The sequence below is a fragment of the Macrotis lagotis genome, chromosome 1 (genome assembly GCF_037893015.1).
Source record: "Macrotis lagotis isolate mMagLag1 chromosome 1, bilby.v1.9.chrom.fasta, whole genome shotgun sequence".
NCBI lineage: Eukaryota > Metazoa > Chordata > Mammalia > Peramelemorphia > Peramelidae > Macrotis > Macrotis lagotis.
Window position 1 is genome coordinate 148,816,933 of NC_133658.1, and position 17,464 is coordinate 148,834,396.

The 17,464-nt window shown below is 35.8% G+C and overlaps 1 pseudogene; it reads right to left on the bottom strand.

The window, feature by feature from the left end:
- Nucleotides 1–16,426: 16,426 nt before the first annotated feature.
- On the bottom strand, nt 16,427–16,525 carry LOC141510601 (U6 spliceosomal RNA; annotated as a pseudogene).
- Between the last annotated feature and the right edge of the window lie 939 nt (nt 16,526–17,464).

The window sequence follows — 17,464 nt, forward strand, 5'->3', positions numbered from 1 at the left end:
TCGTGGCAGAGGGACTTTGTTTCATGAATTGCTACAAAAAAATGTGATTTCTTCTCCCATCCATGCACCATGATCCAATATTAGGAGCTTCCTTGATGTTTCTTGAATGTTTCATCTCCCACCTACAGTTTTCACTGACTATAATCCATTCTGGTAATTCTCTCCTCATCTCCACCTCCAGCCTTTCCTGATTTCTTATAAGTTTTAGCTAGTCTCATCTTCTGCAAAAGGTCATTACAGTCCTTAATCTTAGCACTTCCCATCTGAGATAATTCCCAATTTATCTTTGTTTTGTACATATTTGCATAGCTGTTTTCATCTTGTCTACCAACTAGACTGTGAGTTCCTTGAAATCAGACACTATCATTTTAACTTTTTTTTGTAACCCCTAATTCTTAGTAGAGGGTCTGATACATACTAGGAGTTCAATAAATGCTAATGAACTTGACCATTCTCCTTATTTTTTAAATGTCAAGGTGCTTCAAATACCATAAATACTATTTGGAAAAGTATTCTACAGATGTAAGCTATTTTTATAAGTCACAATGGTTGAGCTGACACAAACAATAGAAAAAGAGGGGGAAAGTCTCACAATGAAACAGGGGAAGCTTTGTTTCTTCCTCCCCCTCTTCCTTCTACAGACAGTACAGCTCTTGATTGGTTCTGAGAATCTAATAAGAGCAATGCCTACCTGACTGGATGGATATGTAAGAGTAGGGGAGGAGAGAAGGGGCAAAGAGAGGAAGAAGGGAGGGGAGAGTAGGAAGGGGGAAGGAGGGGACTTTAGGTTGTATTAGCTTCCTGTTGCCATTTATCTGCACTGTGTGAGTGTGTGGGCACTAACCTTTTCTCTTTATTACCATAGTGTTTGATTCCATGAAGAACTTCCTTAGCTGAATACCAGGATTCCGGGTCAACAGTTTCCCTTTAAAGTAATTCTCTTCTTGGAAGGAGACCCAGCAGGGAGATCCTTAAGCAGTCCAAATCTAATGGAACCTGCAGCGATTAAACAGGGAGATAGCAGGAGAGTTGGGGAGCAGCAAACATTTTATTTGAGTTTATTTCATCTGAAGCTATAGGCTTATAAAGAAACTTTGGCGGTCACAGGAGTTTAGCACCTGGTATTTGAAGCACTGTGGATTTATTGAGTGTTTCCTGTTAAAAAAATTTTTTTAAGCACAAACTGCACTTACGAAGCCAGGGTAATGGAGTAGAAATAAAAGGGTCTGGCAATTGCTGGTAGGAAAGAGCCACAAAGACAGCTGGAGAACTTGGTGGATAGTCTAAGAGAGGAAGCAATGTATGACAGAAAGATGCCAGATTAGGAGTCATGGGTCCTGGGTTCAAATCCTAGCTTTACTGATTTGCAGGCTGTGAGATTTTGAGTAAACCATTTCACAGTTTGGGGGCCTCATTTCCTTTGTTTTTAAAATGAGGGACTTGATACCCTTCCAACTCTACATCTGTAACTCTGATTTTATCTACCCCTCACACACATACACACACAGATGAAGAAAATGTCTCTGAGACAGGATAGAAGAAAAAAATAGGGGGAAAAAAGAAGTCAATTTAGAGTGAAAGAAGGGAAGAGGAAAGAATTCAGGGGAAAAAGTAATTAACTGGACAAAAAAGAAGATAATGTTTTCCTTTTTTGTCCCATAAAATAAAAATGTTTGAAACATCCGTTCTTTTTTATGTTTTTGATATCTTCTGTTTATTTCATCACCAGAGTAATTCTAAGTATCCTTCCCCCTTCCTTACAGCCACCCCATATGTCAAATAGAATTTTTTATTGGGGGGGGGTGTCAATAGAACTGATTGATAAAGGGAAATATGCAAAAAAGTGGGCAATGTGTGACACCTATGAACATCCCAGTTCTACAAAGGAGTAGGTTGGAGGTTTCTTCTCATATCTGTTCATTCATTTTGCTTGATCTTTTTAAGTCTGTTAAATTTACATTTGATTTTTGGGTGTCTAGTTGTTCTTTCCATTTCCATTGTTCTAGTTACTGTGTGTGTGTGTGTGTGTGTATGTATCTACACAGTATATGTGGTCATTCCTTTGCCAGTTTGAGAGGTATTGGGTCAAACCTCAGGGCTGTTTATTTTAACATTTCTTTTATTATTAATGATTTGGAATGTTTTCATGTGATTGTAAATACTTTGAAATTCTTTTGAAAATTGTTCAGATCTTTGGGCCATTTATCTATTGAGGAATGACTTGATCTTAGACAAATTGATGGTTTATTAATACTTTCATATATATATAATATATAATACACACATATCACAATAGAATCCCATTCAACAGTCATTTATTATGAACCTTTTTTATATAGTTCATTGGGTTAGGTGCCAGAAAATCAAAGACTTAATGAGAAATAGTCTCTGCCTTCAAGAAGCTTACTTTCTACCCTGCTGTCAAGAAGGGTGGCCACAACATTTAGACAAATATATAATATAATATAATATAATATAATATAATATAATATAATATAATATAATATAATATAATATAATATAATATAATATAATATATAATAGTTGAAGAGAATGGATGATACTTTAACAAATATGGAGATATGGAAAATTTTCTATTGGAAATTGTATAAAAGATGAACCTTTAAGGAAAGGGGGTTCTAAGAGGTGATAGTGAGAAAGGAATGCATTCTAAGAATGGAGGGCAGGCTGTATGAAGACACAAATGTGGGAAATAGAAAAGAGCAGAATAAAAATTAGAAAATTCATTACCTATGATTGTGATTGCATTTCTCTTTCCAAGGTTTAATATTTGTTGAAGTATAAAGATATACTCTCTTTATAAGCCTAGTAAATGAAAGATGCTTATGTTCCTTGTGTCTATTTAAATTTTCTAGTCTTGTATTTTACAGTAGGAAGCAGACTCAAGTATTTTCATGTTCTAACACCCCTGATCGAGGCCCAGGATCTTAATTAAACAAATAATTACCCTTCACAATAAAAGTATGCATCAAAGAAAAATTAATTAATTTGCTACTTTTTCCCTGTTGTAGCCCTTAGAAACTGTTGAGGGCAGTCTTTATATATGCATATGAATATTTCATTTTTCCTCTTCCTTTTTTCATTCCTTTCCATGCCACTCAATGTGATGGTTAATACAGGTCTATTACATACTTGAACTGATTATTTTATGCTCACCCATATTTAGCCTATACAACTTTTTTATTTAACCAAACATGAATTCAAAACAATAAACATATAACCTTTTGTTTTATTTGTAGTCTTGAGGGATTGTCTATGTAATGTCCATTGATCATTCTTACTACCTGGTCTACTTAATGTCTCTCATAAGATAATATGGACAGACACATGTGTATATGCATATGTTTTACATGCATACATATGTTATATTCATATATAAAAGCAGTTTATCAATGACTGCAATAATTATCTATGTGGCCTTGGGCAAGCCACTTAACCCTATTTGCCTTACAAAAACCTAAAAAAAATTGTCTTGTAATTTTCTTCATGTTGTGGGAGATAAATTGAGTCAGAAACTATATCTCAGGCTTATTCTTTCAGTACCAACTTCCTCCTCCCCCACTGCACCTCCCAAAAGATGCTTCTTATAGAACAACATTGATAGAGTTTGAACTCTGAGTAGTAGTGATTGTTTCGAAAGCCATGTCCTCCTTACCTTCTCCTCTTTGTATCATAGTTAAGCAATCTTTCTAAACTTGGGAGGGCAATGAATATAGGTATCAGTCAGGGTCCTATTAAAGTCAATCATTTATTGCTTTTTTAATGCTTTTATTATGGCCATTAGTACCATGAAGGATGAAACAGTGGAAATTCTCTTCCTCACAGCAGGAGCTCAGGACCAATCAAGGCTTAAATATATTGTTGCTTATAATCAAGATACAGGATTTTGTTTAAACCAACAAATTAGCATGCTTCTAAATAAACTTATTTAAAAAATCTTGATACATGAATTTTCTAATTACTCTTACAGATATAACTGTTAGAAGGAATGTGGTGTGTGTGTGTGTGTGTGTGTGTGTGTGTGTGTGTGTGTGCACGCGCGTGTGCATGTGTTAGGAGAAGTGGTTTTAGTGGATGAAAAACCATTCTGAACTCTTAGGCAAGAGAGACAACTTTCTTGTTATTAGATGTGGGTATTTGGGTGAATCACTTATTCTCTCTTAGTCTCTATTTTCTCATCTGTAAAATGGAAACTATAATACTTGGAAATCTTAATATGTTATGTAAAATTATCTATTGTTATATATTTAATACATGATATATGATTTCATTATTTCACTACAAATATGTTTTAGTACAATTCAATAGAAGTAATTTTTTCTTTAAATCAGATGACTTAAATTAGTTGATTTATTATTTATTACTACTATTATTAAATTAAAGTTATTTAATTATATTAAAGTTACTTATTACAGAGGTGAAGGCTTACTAGTCATGCTTCCCTTTCCCCTGCCCCTTCTACTGTCATTCTTAACTTTATGGTTCTTGCTATATTCATACAAAGCATATGGAAGGTCAATTCAAATCCAGATGTAGAAATAAGAATTTGTTCTGAACTTTAGTTCTTATTCGTCTTAGGTGAGATACTCTCCAGGCACAGTCAAGGACTTTGGGTTGAGATACATGCAGGAATGTGCTGAAACTAGCTCTAACCCTAAGTTTTCAGTGTAAACATTTACATTTTTTTTCTGCTAAGGGCCATTTAAATATTTATAACATCATTTATGGGCTATATTTGGTCAAAACATTTGATTAATTCACCACTAAAAAGCTCATAAATTTATTGAATTTTGAGTCTTTCTAGACTAATGTAACCTGCAGTTGGAAGTTCCCTTCCCCTGATTTACACCTTAGAAATTAGCATTCTCTACATATCAGGATTTGATCTATTACTTTGTTGATTGTTGTTGATTGATTCAAATTAATCTAGCATACCCCTGTACTGCTCTATAGTCATTGATTGAGTTCAGCAGAAGGCTTAGGGAATGAAGTCAGCACCAGACTGGTGGCCCGACAATGGTAGGCAAGTAATAATAAAAACTGGCATTATATATCCAGGTTTGCAAAGTGATCCATTCATATCTATAGCTATGTCCACATCAGTATCTATATATCTATAAATATCTATTTCCTTCCTTCTTTCCTTCCTTTTTCTTTCTCCTTCCTTCTCTTTCTCCTTTCTTCCTTCTCTTTCTTTCTCCTCCCTCCCTTCTCTTTCTTTCTCCTCCCTTCCTTCTCTTTCTTTCTCCTTTTTCCTTCTCTTTCTCCTTCTTTCCTTCTTCTTTCCCCCTCTCTCTTTCTTTCCCTGTCTCTCTTTCTTTCCCTGTCTCTCTTTCTTTCCCTTTCTCTCTTTCTTTCCCTCTCTCTCTTTCTTTCCCTCTTTCTTTCCTTCTTTCTTTCTTCCTTCCTTCTTTTCTTTCTCTTTCTTTCTTCCTTCCTTCCTTCTTTTCTTTCTCTTTTGTTCTTTCTTCCTCCTTTTCTTTCTCTTTTGTTCTTTCTTCCTTTTTTCTTTTTCTTTCTTCCTTCTTTCTTTCTTTCTTTCTTTCCTTCCTTCTTTCTTTCCTTCCTTCTTTCCTTCTTTCCTTCCTTCTTTCCTTCTTTCCTTCTTTCTTTCTTTCTTTCCTTCCTTCTTTCTTTCCTTCCTTCTTTCCTTCTTTCCTTCCTTCTTTCCTTCTTTCTTTCTTTCTTTCCTTCCTTCTTTCTTTCCTTCCTTCTTTCCTTCTTTCTTTCTTTCTTTCCTTCCTTCTTTCTTTCCTTCCTTCTTTCCTTCTTTCCTTCCTTCTTTCCTTCTTTCTTTCTTTCTTTCCTTCCTTCTTTCTTTCCTTCCTTCTTTCCTTCTTTCCTTCCTTCTTTCCTTCTTTCCTTCCTTCTTTCTTTCCTTCCTTCTTTCCTTCTTTCCTTCCTTCTTTCCTTCTTTCCTTCCTTCTTTCCTTCTTTCCTTCCTTCTTTCCTTCTTTCTTTCTTTCTTTCCTTCCTTCTTTCTTTCCTTCCTTCTTTCCTTCTTTCCTTCCTTCTTTCCTTCTTTCTTTCTTTCTTTCCTTCCTTCTTTCTTTCCTTCCTTCTTTCTTTCCTTCCTTCTTTCCTTCTTTCCTTCTTTCTTTCTTTCTTTCCTTCCTTCTTTCTTTCCTTCCTTCTTTCTTTCCTTCCTTCTTTCCTTCTTTCCTTCTTTCTTTCTTTCTTTCTTTCTTTCTTTCTTTCTTTCTTTCTTTCTTCCTTTCTTTCTCTGAGCTTCACATCATCCTTGGATGTTTGCCTGTCTTCCCAATTTCTATCCCCAGGATAGCTTTTATTTGTCAAATCCAACTGAAGCAAAGGAGCTTCAGGAAGACATCATGAGGACATGGCATGTGAGCAAGACCTTAAAGCATGGGTAGAGCTTAATAGATTAGATTAGTAAATGAAAAAATATTGCATGATTTGTGGCATGAATACAATACTTCTGACAAGTGATTACTCAGTCTTTGCATGGAGATCTCTTATGACAGGGAACTCACTATCTTCCAAGGCAAGATATTATATATTTGCATACCACTAAATGCTTGGGACATTTCTTCCCCTTGCTTCAAGCCTAAATTGCCATCCATACATAAGGAAAATTAACTGACAGCCATGTGAAGAATGTAGTAGAAAGGATATGAATTATAAGAAACAAGTTCATATGGTAAAACAACAGTTAAGTTGTGAGATCTGGTAAGGATTTAAAGATACATCATCAAGTACTTTCACATGTCATTCAGGAGACCCAGATTCTGATCCTAGTTCTAGCACTAATTTTCTGTATGACCTTCAGAAGATCACTTAACTTCTTTTCATATATATATATTTTTATCATCTCTGAGTTTAGTTCAGCTTTGTAATTTCTACCTTGCTATTCCCATATTTATGAGGCATTCTTCCATCTAATCAATCAATCAGTTAATAAGCATTTATTAAGAGACTGCTATGTACCAAGTACTGGAGAAACAAATACACTGGAGGAATTCAAATACAAAGACAATCCCTAAATGAACAGAACTTAAATTCTAATGAGAGAAGTAACAAGGACACATATAAGTACATAGAGAATAAACATAAAGAGAACAAATACAAATAAAGACAAGTTAAATGCAGGGTAGAATGGAAGGGGCAAATCTTATAAGGAATGGAGTGTCAATCACTTTGTCAATTTGGCTGGATCCAAGGGTGTGCTAGTGAATGTTTGAAAACTGACTGTCCAAAAAAAATTGTACATAGGACACACTTTTTATTTTAATCTTCATTATTGACATTTTCTCCACCATCTTCTTAAGTCTGGACAATCAATTTTCTTTGTAACATTTGTCAATTTATTAAGTATAAAGTATCACACTGAAAATTTTCACATTCAAGTTCTTGGCCTTAGCAGATCATTGGTACTGAGTAGGGAAGTAGAATAAAATACAATTAAGGAACAAAAGTAGACTAGGGCAAGATTGGGAAGGATATTTCTTTTAACTGTTTCAAGTGGTAGATGATGAGATAGATATTTATATACCACTTTAAAGTTCATAAATCCCTTTACAAATATTATATTGTTTTATTCTTACAACAACCTAGAGGTGGGTATTTTTAAAAATATACTCATTATATAGAATTGAGGAAACTGATGCAGGTAGAGATTAAGTGACTTGTTCAGTGACATATAATAAATATATAAGCTTGATTTTGAACTCAGATCTTCCTGACTCCAGATCCAGTAGCTATCTTCTAGTTGTTTTTAGATTAGTGGAATAGTGGAAAAACTTTAATAACCCAGTCCTGTATAAACAAGAGAATATTAATAACTTGGGAAAAAATTCCTATTTGACAAGAAATACTGGGAAAAATGGAAAGCTGTTTGGAAGAAACCAGATATAGACTATTGTAAGAGATACAATAATAAGCTCAAATATATATTAGATCTAAAAGTGATCTATCTATCTATCTATCTATCTATCTATCTATCTAGTTTTTTATATATTTTTCTACCTCCTGAATCCACCATCTCTCCATCATGTACTTTATGGAACTGTACTTGGTTTTATTTTGTTAACTAAAGTTTACAAGTCCCTCAAATCTTCCCGCCTTCCAGATTTGTTATTATATAAATTAGTCTCTAAGTCTACTCACTCTATCCTTCACCAATCCACAAAAGTCTTTTACAGGCTTTTGCAAATCCATTCCTATTCTCTCCTTTGCCCACCTTCCATTTACTTTCTACAACACAACACATTCCCTCACATATACATACCAAAATTTATTAAGCCATTCCCCAAGCTATGGCAGCACCTCCTTCTTTCATCATTTATCAATTGGAGAATGGCTTTTATTCTTATAAATTTGAATTAGAATCCTGTATGACTTAGAAATGAATTCTTTAGCAGAGAAACATGCTGCAAAGATTTCACCCCACCTTTCTTTCTCTTTTTTGGTTTATAAGCCTGTTCTCCGATTCAGAGATGTGACAGGTAGCTTTAACCATGCTCCTCTAATTTGTTTATGTCATCTTTTATTTCTAAATTACTTATTTTTAACTTGTCTTGGTATAGGGTGTGAGGGTGTGAGAAAGTGGTCTATACTTATTTTCTGCTAGATGTTTTTTCAATTTTTCTAACAGTATTTATGGAATAGTGAGTTCTTGCCCTTGTATCTGGGATCTCTGGATTTGTCAAATATGGCTAGAGTTCTCATTTACTTCTATATATTATGTAATTTATCTGTTCCACTGATCAGCCACTTCATTTCTTACCCAGTATCAAACTGTTGTAATGATTACAGATTTGTATTATAGTTTGAGATCTGGTACTTTCCAGGCCTCCTTCCTCTCCAACTTTTTTCATTAATTCTCTTATATTCTTGACCTTTTGTTCTTTTTTTCCTAGCTTTCCAAAGTAATTCTTTCTTAGTTTTATTGGTATAACACATAAGTTAATTAGTTTAGACAATGAATTCTTTGATAGTTTGGTGATCTAGCACTTAAGAAAATTAATTTAGTTAATGTTGGCATTTTTATTTTATTTATTGGCTTTGTTTACTCATGAGCAATGAGGATTTATCCAATTATTTAGATATGTTTTTATTTTTATTTTTTAATTTAATTTTTATTAAAGATATTATTTGAGTTTTACATTTCCCCCCCAATCTTGCTTCCCTCCCCCCCTCCCCCCCACAGAGAGCACTCTGTCAGTCTTTACTTGGTTTCCATGTTGTACCTTGATCCAAATTGGGTGTGATGAGAGAGAAATCATATCCTTAAAGAGAAGAGAAGTCTAAGAGGTAACAAGATCAGACAATAAGCTATCTGTTTTTTTCTAAATTAAAGGGAATAGTCCTTGCACTTTGTTCAAACTCCACAGCTCCTTGTCTGGATACAGATGGTACTCTCCTTTGCAGACAGCCAAAAATTGTTCCCGATTGTTGCCCTGATGGAATGAGCAAGTCCTTCAAGGTTGAACATCACTCCCATGTTGCTGTTAGGGTGTACGGTGTTTTTCTGGTTCTGCTCATCTCACTCAGCATCAGTTCATGCAAATCCCTCCAGGTTTCCCTGAAATCCCGTCCCTCCTGGTTTCTAATAGAACAATAGTGTTCCATGACATACATATACCACAGTTTGGTAAGCCATTCCCCAATTGAAGGACATTTACTTGATTTCCAATTCTTTGCCACCACAAACAGGGCTGCTATGAATATTTTTGTACAAGTGATGTTTTTACCCTTTTTCCTCATCTCTTCAGGGTATAGACCCAGTATTGGTATTGCTGGGTCAAAGGGTATGCACATTTTTGTTGCCCTTTGGGCATAGTTCCAAATAGCTCTCCAGAAGGGTTGGATGAGTTCACAGCTCCACCAACAGTGTAATAGTGTCCCAGATTTCTCACATCCCTTCCAACAATGATCATTATCCTTCCTGGTCATACTGGCCAATCTGAGAGGTGTGAGGTGGTACCTCAGAGAAGCTTTAATTTGCATTTCTCTAATAATTATTGATTTAGAGCATTTTTTCATATGGCTATAGATTACTTTGATCTCCTCATCTGTAAATTGCCTTTGCATATCCTTTGACCATTTGTCAATTGGGGAATGGCTTTTTGTTTTAAAAATATGACTCAGTTTTCCATATATTTTAGAAATGAGTCCTTTGTCAGAATCATTAGTTGTAAAGATTGTTTCCCAATTTACTACATTTATTTTGATCTTGGTTACATTGGTTTTATCTGTGCAAAACCTTTTTACTTTAATGTAATCAAAATCATCTAATTGGATTTTGGTGATGTTCTCCAACTCTTCCTTAGTCATAAACTGTTCCGCTTTCCATAGATTTGACAGGTAGAGACTAGTCCTTGATCTTCTAATTTGCTTATAGTATTGTTTTTTATGTCTATGTCCTGTAACCATTTGGATCTTATCTTGGTAAAGGGTGTGAGGTGTTGGTCTAATCTAAGTTTCTTCCATACTAACTTCCAATTTTCCCAGCAATTTTTATCAAAGAGGGAGTTTTTATCCCAGTGGCCAGACTCTTTGGGTTTATCAAACAGCAGATTACTATAATCATCTCCTGCTTTTACACCTAGTGTATTCCACTGGTCCACCACTCTATTTCTTAGCCAATACCAAACAGTTTTGATGATTGATGCTTTATAACATAATTTTAGATCAGGTAGGGCTAAGCCACCTTCTTTTATACTTTTTTTCATTAAGTTAGCTCCTGGAAATTGTTGACTTTTTATTTCTCCATATGAATTTACTTACAATTTTTTCTAACTCATTAAAGTAATTTTTTTGGAATTTTGATTGGTAGGGCACTAAACAGATAGTTTAGTTTTGGTAGAATTGTCATTTTTATCATATTAGCTCCACCTATCCATGAGCAGTTGATATTTGCCCAGTTATTTAAATCTAATTTAATTTGTGTGAGTAGTGTTTTATAATTGTTTTCAAAAAGATTGTGTCTGGCAAATAGACTCCCAAATATTTTATATTGTTTGAGGTTACTTTGAATGGGATTTCTCTTTCTAGCTCTTCCTGCTGTTTCTTGCTAGACATATATAGAAAAGTTGAGGATTTATGAGGGTTTATTTTATAACCTGCAACTTTGCTAAAATTGCTAATTGTATCCAGTAGTTTTTTAGATGATTTCTTGGGATTCTCTAGGTAGACCATCAAGTCATCTGCAAAGAGTGAGAGTTTTGTCTCTTTATTCCCAATTCTAATTCCTTTAATTTCTTTTTCTTCTCTAATTGCTGCTGCTAACATTTCTAATACAATATTAAATAGTAGTGGTGATAATGGGCATCCTTGTTTCACCCCTGATCTTATTGGGAATGCCTCTAGCCTCTCCCCATTGAATATAATGCTTGTTGATGGTTTCAGATAGACACTGCTAATTATTTTAAGGAACAGTCCATTTATTCCTTCACTCTCTAGTGTTTTTAATAGGAATGGATGCTGTATTTTGTCAAAAGCTTTTTCAGCATCTATTGATATGATCATATGATTTCTGATAGGGTTGTTGATATAATTGAGCATACTAACAGTTTTCCTAATATTGAACCAAACCTGCACTCCTGGAATACATCATACATGATCATAATGTATTATCCTAGTGATAACTTGCTGTAATCATTTTGCTAAGATTTTATTTAGGATTTTTGCATCTATATTCATCAGGGAGATAGGTCTATAATTTTCTTTCTCTGTTTTAACTTTTCCTGGTTTAGGTAACAGTACCATATTGGTTTTGTAGAAAGAGTTAGGCAGAGTTCCATCTTTCCCTATTTTTCCAAACAGTTTATATAGGATTGGAACCAATTGTTCTTTAAATGTTTGGTAGAATTCCCTTGTGAATCCATCAGGCCCTGGAGATTTTTTTTTTAGGGAGTTCAGTAATGGCTTGTTGAATTTCTTTTTCTGAGATAGGGTTGTTTAGGTATTTAATCTCTTTTTCATTTAACCTGGACAACTTATATTTTTGTAAATATTCATACGTTTCACTTAGATTATCAAATTTATTGGCATAGAGTTGGGCAAAATAATTTCGAATTATTACTTTAATTTCCTCCTCATTGGTGGTGAGTTCACCTTTTTCATTTATGATACTAGCAATTTGGTTTTCTTCTTTCTTTTTTTTAATCAAATTGATCAGAGGTTTATCAATTTTATTGGTTTTTTTCATAATACCAACTTTTGGTTTTATTTATTAATTCAATAGTTTTTTTGCTTTCAATTTTATTAATTTCTCCTTTAATTTTTAGAATTTCTAATTTGGTACTTAATTGGGGATTTTTGATTTGTTCTTTCTCTAATTTTTTCAGTTGCATGTTTAGTTCATTGATTTCCTCTTTCTCCAATTTATTCATATAAGCATTTAGAGCTATAATATATCCCCTGAGTGTTGCTTTGAATGAATCCCATAGGTTTTGGTATGTTGTTTCATTATTATCATTATCTAGGATAGAATGGTTAATTCTTTGTATAATTTTTTTTTTGGTCCACTCATTTTTTAAAATGAGGTTATTCAGTTTCCAATTTGTTCTGGGTCTATATCTCCTTGGCCCAGTATTGCATATAACTTTTCTTCCATTATGACCTGAGAAAGATGTATTCACTATTTCTGCCTTTCTGCAGTTGATCATTGGGTTTTTATGTCCTAGTACATGGTCAATTTTTGTATAAGTTCCATGCACTGCAGAGAAAAAGGTATATTCCTTCCTATCCCCATTAAGTTTCCTCCATAAGTCTACCATATCAAATTTTCTAACAATCTATTTACCTCCCTAATTTCTTTCTTGTTTGTTTTATGATTCGACTTATCTAGATCTGATAGTGGGAGGTTGAGTTCTCCCACTAGTAGAGTTTTGCCTTCTGTGTCTTCCTGTAATTCTTTCAGCTTCTCCTCTAAGAATTTGGGTGCTGTCCCACTGGGTGCATATATATTTAATATTGAAATGACTTTATTGTCTATGGTACCTTTTAGGAGGATAAAGTTTCCTTCCTTATCTCTTTTTACGCTATTTATTTTTGCTGCTGCTTTGTCTGAGATAAGGATTGCTACCCCTGCTTTTTTTACTTCTGCTGAAGCAAAATATATTTTGCTCCAACCTTTTATCTTTACTCTATTTGTATCTCTCTGCTTCAAATGAGTTTCTTGTAAGCAGCATATTGTAGGATTCTGGTTTTTAATCCACTCTGCTATTTGCTTACATTCTAAGGGAGAGTTCATCCCATTCACATTCAAGGTTATGATTACTAATTCTTTATTGCCCTCTGTGCTATCTTCCCTCTGTTCTTATTTTTCCCCTTCCCCCTCTTTTATCCATATTCCCCAGTCTTTTGTTTCTCAAAACCACCCCTTCAGTGTTTTCGCCCTCCTATATCACATCCTCCCCTTTCCCTTTTTCTCTTTTCCCTTCCCTTCCTTTTGTTATTTCCCCTTATTTCCCCCAATCCTCTTCCCTTTCTCCATACCCCCTCCCCTTTTCCCCTTTTAATACTTGAAAGGTTAGATGTTTTAGAAGTTAACTGAGTATGTGTAGGTTGACTTTAAGACAAATCTGATGAGGAGAAGATTCAGGTGTTTCTCCTCTGCTCCCTTCTTCCCCACTATTACCATAGGTTTTTTGTACCTTAGTGTAATGAGATTTCCCCCTTCAATCACCTCCCTCCTCCCGTCTCTTTCCTGTCCCCCTTTTTAGGGCGGTAGTGTTTTTTTTTAGATCCTTCTGTCTAAATCATAGAAAATTCTGAGTGTCCTTCCCTTCTAGTTCTGTACATTCTGTCGAATAGAGTCAAAATTCCTGAGAGTTATTAGAGTCTTTCTCCCAAGTGGGGTTAAAGACAATTACATCCCATTAGATAGTAGTCTCATGGATACGTCATGAATGTCCATCATTTCTGGCTGGGTGTATTCTCTCTGTTAATGTTACATTTCTCAAGTTTTATGAGAATCTTTTTTTTTTTACCCCCATGCTGGGGTTTAGCCAATTTCAACTTACTGGATTGCATTTTTTTTTCCTTTTACTGCCCCCCCTTTTTTTACCTTTTCATGTGTCTCTTGAACCTCCTGTTTGATGCCCAAATTTTCTGTTTATCTCTGATCTTTTCATCAGAAATTTTTGGAATTCTTCCATTTCATTAAATGTCCACCTTTTTCCCTGGAAGAGAAGGCTCAGCTTTGCGGGAAAGTAGATTCTTGGCTGCATTCCAAGCTCCCTTGATCTTCAAAATATCTCATTCCAGGCCCTTCGATCCCTTAAAGTTGATGCAGCCAGGTCCTGTGTGATCCTTACTGTGGCTCCTTGATATTTAAATTGTTTCTTTCTGGCTGCTTGCAGGATTTTCTCTTTTATCTGATAGTTCTGCAGTTTGGCCACAACATTCTTTGGTGTTTTCATTTTAGGATCTTTTTCTGGTGGGGATCGATGTACTCTTTTAATAACTACTTTGTCCTCCAATTCCATGATATCAGGGCAGTTTTCCATCACTAGATCTTTTAGTATTAAGTCTAGGCTTTTTTCCTCTTCAATGTTTTCAGGAAGTCCTATAATTTTCAGGTTGCCCCTCTTCGATCTATTCTCGAGGTCAGTGGTTTTGTTTATGAGGTATTTTACATTTGCTTCTATTTTTTTCTGTTTTTTGATTTTGTTTAACTGACTCTTGCTGTCTCATGGAATCATTAGTTTCTGTAGACTCCATTATTTTTTGGGGGGAGGAATTTTCTTCATTAACCTTTTGCAACTCCTTTCCCAATTGGTCAATTCTACTTTTGAAAGAGCTTTCCATTTGACCAATTGAGGTTTTGAGAGCATTAATTTCTTTTTGCATCTGCTCGTTTGAGGATCTGAGAGAATTATTCTCATTTTGTAATTGTCTAATTGATGATATGAGAGATTTATTCTCTTTTTGTGTTTGTCCAATTGTACTTTCTAAGGTATTAATTGTCTCTCCCAAATTTTTAAGCTCCTTCCTTATTTCTTCAAGGAAGTCTTTCTGTGCTGGAGATCAGATTGTATTCTCCTCAGAGGTTCCAGGTCTCTCTGAGTTGGGGTCTTTCCCTTCCAGGAATTTTTCTATGGATCCACCTTTCCACTGACCCTTCTTCATTATGCTAAGACCTTGAGTTGGGGGGGGGGGAGGCTGGTTCACCTGGGCTTGAGATCGCTGAAGGCTTTAGTGAGTGCAGTTTCTCTGGCTGGCTAGTAGGAAGTGCTGGTTGCCTTCTCTGGGGTGTCTGTGACCTTGGTTTGCCTGAAGGCAGGAGTTGGAACTATTGAATTCTTTTGCCTTCAATCAATGGTGGGCTTTACCCGGGCCTGAGGTGATTCCTCAGCTGGGCTGGTTCTTCTGCTCACACACCTGGGCCTGAGGCAGAAGTAATTTGCCTTTGTTTGAGGAGAGGCCTCTGTGCAATGGAGGCGTGCCCTCAGAGTTTCTCAGACCCGAGAAGCCCAGGGATGGTGTCTGCCATTCTCCTGCACTAGAATACTTCCCCCCAGCCTGGTCCCCGAGCTCCAGGGGGACAGCACCAACACCAGTGCCTCTGCTTCCCCGTGGACCCAAGCCCTCTTCATCCAGCCCCACCTCTGATCCAGCAGGTCCGGCTCTCAGGCCCTCAGACTCCCAGTTCCAATTCAGCTGTTAATCTGGTTGATGGGGCGATCCTCTCTTGGAGCCCAGACTCACCCACTCGAATTCGTCCAAGGCTGCTGCCGGAGACAAATCCTGAGGTAGCTGTTCTTTCTCCTGGCTTTTCTTTCTGGATTTTCTGGATCGGATTTCTTTTAAGAGGTTTGTTTCATGTGATAGATGGGGAAGAGATCAGGAGACTTTAGAACTGTGCCTGTCTTCTCTCCACCATCTTGGCCGGCTAGATATGTTTTTATTTATATAAAGAGTGTTTTATAATTATCTTCAAAAAGTTCCAACTTATTTTGGAAGGTAGACTCAAGTATTTTATACTATTTGAATTTTTAAAAACCCCTAATCTTATTGGAAAAGTCCATCTTTAGTTTATTCTCATTTCAAATAATGCTGGCTCTTAGTTTTAGAAATATACTATTTATCAGGGCAGCTAGGAGTCATAGTGGGTAAAACACTGGCCCTAGAGTCAGGAGCACCTGAGTTCAAATTTGACCTCAGATGCTTAATAATTATCTAGCTGTGTGACCTTGGACAAGTCACTTAATCCCATTGCCTTGCAACCCTCCCCCCCAAAAGAAAATAAATATACTATTTATCATTTGAAGAAAGGTTCGATTTATGCCAATGTGGTCTAGTTTTTTTTAAAGGAAAGAATGATGTATGTTATCAAAAGATTTTATACATCTATTGATATAATTATGACTTTTGTTATTAATCTGGTCAATTATGTTTATAGATTTCCTATTATAAACTAGTCTTATTTTCCTGGAAAAATATGGAATGTTTTTCAAATTTGCATATTATTCTTGCACACGGACCATGCTAATCTTTGTATCATTTCAATTTTAGTATACATGGTGTCAAAAATGGATGTTTAGTTTGAAAAGCTAAACAGAGTTTGCGTTCAACTCTGGAAGCAAAAGGAAGTCACTTTAGTTTTCTGTCTTTTGAGGAGGGGAGTAAAATGGACAGATATTACCTTAAGGAAAATAGCTTTGGAAACCTAGGTGACAAAAAACCTAGGTGATAGGCAATGAGGGCCTGAAAAAAGGAGGTAGTTATCTGAGTAGAGAGAAGAGGTTGGATGTGAGAAATGGTATGGAGGTAAAAAACAACCAAAATTTGGCAGCTGTGTATGAGAAGCGCTATGGATAGTGCTGAAGGTATCATTTCCAGGGCCAGTCAGTGAATGTAGACAATGCAGGGAGAAATTTGCTGCATCTTCACACTGAATGGAATTTCCAAAACCCTTCCCCTCCTCCTATTTTGTCTTTTTAAGTTTTCTGTGGAGGTTTTCTCCTAAACAAGAAGTCATGAAATCCTAACAGATCCAAGCCACAATATCCTCTAGCTCCTGGAAAACTTGTCCAAGGACCTGACAGGCTAGTTTTAGTACTAGTATTTATTGTCTTTTTCAAGTCTTGGCCCAGAGCCTAGAGCCTGGTAATGCTGGGTGAGTGATTAGACATGGGACCCTCATGCATCTAACTTAAAAATCTCAATTACACCAGAAAGAGGGTTCAGTGTAACGTATGGGGTCCTGGGGACAGTCGTGTAAATAACAAACAAGGGCACTTGCTGTGATCCATTGTCCATCCCATGAGTGGCCAGGCAGCCCTGGTCTGGGCATGGTCCCAAGCTAGCATGTGAGAAGCTGCAGGTCCATCAGATGGCAGCATCAGCCAGCTGTACAATTCTAACACACTTGCCCTTCAGTCCTCCTCCAGAAATCATTAATTGCCACTTTCTGGGCAAATACTTAATGCAAAGAATATGACAAAAGCCCCCCTTTCACTGGGATGACAAA